Source organism: Miniopterus natalensis, chromosome 15, assembly GCF_054644295.1.
Source record: "Miniopterus natalensis isolate mMinNat1 chromosome 15, mMinNat1.hap1, whole genome shotgun sequence".
Lineage (NCBI taxonomy): Eukaryota > Metazoa > Chordata > Mammalia > Chiroptera > Miniopteridae > Miniopterus > Miniopterus natalensis.
In genome coordinates this window covers 30,353,783-30,358,023 of record NC_142095.1, presented here as the reverse complement: position 1 = coordinate 30,358,023, position 4,241 = coordinate 30,353,783, and the positions used below count along the sequence as shown (strand labels likewise).

Sequence of the window (4,241 nt, the reverse complement as noted above, 5' to 3'; positions counted from 1 at the left end):
AATAGCACCCTCTGATGGGAGTATAAAATAATACACTCTATGGATGGTCGTTTGGCAGCATCCAAGATTACTCATGGCAGCCATACTTGTTTAAAAAATGGGAACTATATAAATGTCCAACAATGGGGATATGATTAATGAGCATATAATTAAATGATATGCAGTCACTATAAAGAACAAGTAATCTATTTAAGAACTTATATGGGTGCCAGCCCCTTGGTCTCAAAAAGGCTGGGTGATGCTCCAGAATGGGAGACAAGCCAATTTGGGAGCAGACTGGATCCAGCTTCATTCAACATTATTACCAGTTATTCGACAACTGGTGCAATTTACATTGATGCTTCATGCCATATGTGGGAAGGACAGCAATTCCAAGGGAAAGTTGCCATTGTGGAGAAGTTGTCTCGCCTTTTGTTCCAGAAAATCCAGCACAGCATCATGGTGCAGGACCATCAGCCCACACCAAATAGCTGCATCATCAGCATGGTTGTGGGCCAGCTTAAGGCTGGTGACAACCCCATCATGGGGTTCCACCAGATGTTCCTATTAAAGAACATCAACAATGCTTGGGTTTGGACCAATGACGTTCACGCTTGCCCTGCACAACTTCGGCTGACCTCCCAACCAGACACTCATGCTGTTTCCTCCTCCCTTCTCTTCCCAATACCATTTGCACTCCTCCAGATGCTCCAAATATCATACACAAACGAGCAGAGCAGAAGTAGGAGTGGGGGCAGTGCACTGCTACTACCTAGGTATTGTGCATGATGTCTGGATGCTAGACTAGTTATATCTGAAAGGAGAAGTTTGTTATATCAGCGCATGCCTTGGAAAGACTTAAGTAATGCAAAAAGTTGTTGTTGGTTTTTTTAAATCTACTGACAAGTTGCTCTAGTAACCCAAAGTAAAGGAAAAAGCAGCTGCCTCACCGCCCAGATACTGATTTGTTTAGATGTTTCAATGTCTCATGATACAATAAAACCACAAAAATTTTCTCAAGAAAAAAAAAAAAAAGACCGTTTATGGAATAATCTCCAAGATACATCACCAAGTTAAAGAGACAAATGTAAAACATTTTGTAGAGTATGCTGCCTTTTGTGTAAATGGGAAAGGGAGAATATACAGGTGTCCCCCAAAAATGTATACATACTTTAACAGCTGATTTCTATTACATTTTGAAAATGAAATGTATTTTAATAAACATAGCCTTTATAATTATTCAAACTGTTTATACATTTTTTTGGGACACCCTCTCTATATATAAACTTTGTACATGCATAAGTATATTTAAACAGGTTTATAAAAACCTACTAACATTGATTGTTTCTAGGGTGGAAAACTAGGGTAGGAGGTATTTTACCATATAACCTTTGGCACGTTAAAAATACAATTTTTCATGATAATTCTAAGACTTTTTTTTTTTTTTTTGCCTTTTTCACTTTCAGTCTCTCATGAGGGTAATAACATGATATTGTCATTGGTCTTGGGACTAATGAGATATAAGAATCTAGCTGTCTTCTATTAAACCAGACATTAAAAATATTTGCAAAAAAAGTAAAATAATCCCTCTTCTCATTAAATATTATTTTAGAAAATGTAGTTGTGTTATTTATGTTAACATGTAATGGCTTTATTATTTCTTAAATAAAGTATTTTTTTTAATCTCAGTTTTAACTAATACAATAAATATCAATAGATATATATCAACAGATATAACCCAAATAAACAAAAGCTTTTTGGGGTCCTCAACAATCTGAATATAAAGGAGTTCTAACACCAGTTTAAGAACCACTGGTTTAACTCATGAATGACAAAGACTGAGGAATGGTCCCAGATTAAAGGAGACATAAGGCGACATGACAACTAAATGCATGTGTGACTCTACACTGAATCTTACCAGGAAAAAGAAAGTGAAATCACTGGCAAAATCTGAACAGGATCTACAGGTAACAGTATTGTACAGGGGTGGGAAAAAGTAGGTTAATAATAAATAATACAAGAATTAATGAATAATACAAGAATAAACTTAAGTACGCACAACTATAAGCCTACTTTTGCCCACCCCTGTACTGACGTTTTTTCCTGACTTTGATCACTGTACTGTAATAAAATGTGTACTTTTGGGAATCTGGGTGCAGAATATGGGGAATTCTTTGTACTAGTTTTGCAACTTTGTAAATCTGAAATTATTTCAAAAGAAAAGTTAAAATTCTTTTTATTAAAAAAACTGATTTAAGATTGATCAAACTAAGTATTGAAGAGAATGTGGAGCAACTGGAGCTCTCAAACACTGCCAATGAGAATGCAAAGGGGTACAACCACTTTGGAAAATAGTACAGCACTGTAACAGATGCCAACCCTCAACCCCACCCCAAGATGTCCCTAGCCTATGCATATGTTGCCTTAAATGACAAAACAGACTTTGCAGATGTGATCAAGTCAATGATTTTGAGACCGGGAGACTATCCTGCATTATCCAGGTAGGCTCGATGTGATCACAAGGGTCCTTATCAATGAAGGAAGAAGGCAAAAGAAGTGAGAGTCCGAGAAGATGGAATAACGGAAGCAGAGGTAGGTGTGATGTGATTATGGCTCTGAAGATGGAAAAGGATCAAACTCGGAGTGTGGGCAGACTCCAGAAGCTGCAGCAGGCAAGGAAATGGGGTTCTCCCCTAGTCCCAACCAGAAATACACTTACCAACATCTCACTGTTAGCATCGTGACACCCATTTCAGAATTCTGATCCCCAGAAATGTAAGAGAATAAATGAGTGCTGTTTTAAGCCACCAAGTTTATGGTCATTTGTTACAGCCACAGAAACCTAATACAGCAGTTTCTTTTAAAATGTACACTGGCTGGTGTGGCTTAGTTGGTTAAGCACCACCCCATGCACTGAAAGGTCGCCAGTTTGACTCCTAGTCAGGGCACATGCCCAGGTTTCGAGTTCATTCCTAGGTTTTTACCCAAAAGAAATGAAAACATGAACCCACGCAAAGACTTGTATAGATTTTATAGAAGCTTTATTTGTAATAGCTCCAAAACTAAAAATATCCCAAATATCTATTAAAATAGGTAAATGGATAAACAAATCCATACAATGGAATACCGCTCAGCAATAAAAAGAAAAAAATCCCAAACAATACATGTAATAATATGAATGGACTTCAAAACCATTATGCTGAGTGAAAAAAGCCAATAAAATTATTTACATAATATATATATAGATGTGTGTATTCATATAAAACTAACCTATAGTGGTTACCTGTGGATGGAACTAGAGTGAAGACTGGATTACAAGGGTTACAAGAGACAGGAGGAAATTTTGTGGGGTGATGAAAGTGTTTGATTATGGAGATGATTTCAAAAGTATATACCCAGTTGGCACTCCATATACACGGGTTCCTCATTCACAGATTCAACCAATCCCAGATCAAAAATATTGGGAGAAAAATGTTATATTGTTGTTGATAATGTACTATGTAGTTAGGCCTACTTTGGTTACATCTGTGCTGAACACATAAAAAACACACACACATTATTTTTTTTCATTATTCCCTAAATAATAAGAATAACAACTATTTATATAGCATTTACATTGTATGAGGTATTATAAGTATTTTAGAAGTGATTTAAAAGTATACAGGAGGATGTGCATGTTATATGTAAATACTACACCATTTTATATAAAGGACTTGAGCACCCTCAGATATTGGTATCCATGGGGGGATGTGGAACCAATCTCCCTCAGGTATCAAGGGATAACTGTATTTATGTCAAAACTCATTAAACACTTTAAATATGTGCAATTTATTGCATGTTAATTATACTTCATTAAAATTGTAAAAAAAAAATTTAATAAGGTGATCAAGACATAAACATTAGTTTTAAACACCTACATATTCAACACTGGGCCAGGAGCTGTGAAACAAACAGGAAAAAAAATACAAGCAGTGCAGAATTGTAGATAAGAATCTAAGCCTTAGAATCAATTTGATAGTCCTAAATTTGAGTATGTTTCAATAATTATTAGCAAAGACTGTCTTGGCTCTCATTTTCTATAACAATGGGATAATAATATCTACCTCATATGGTTGTTATAAGGATGAAAAAAAATAACATATGAAAATCATGTCTGCTACTTAAGAATACACAATTAATAGTAGCTACAATAATATCTTTTTTCTAAATCTGGTGAATTTCATGCTTCTTTATAGGTGAGGCCTATTTAACTCTTGATTTAC

At 35.5% G+C, this 4,241-nt stretch overlaps 1 pseudogene; it reads left to right on the top strand.

Annotated features, from left to right (window-relative positions):
• Nucleotides 1–248: 248 nt before the first annotated feature.
• On the top strand, nt 249–616 carry LOC107534722 (nuclear transport factor 2 pseudogene; annotated as a pseudogene).
• The last annotated feature ends 3,625 nt before the right edge of the window (nt 617–4,241 follow it).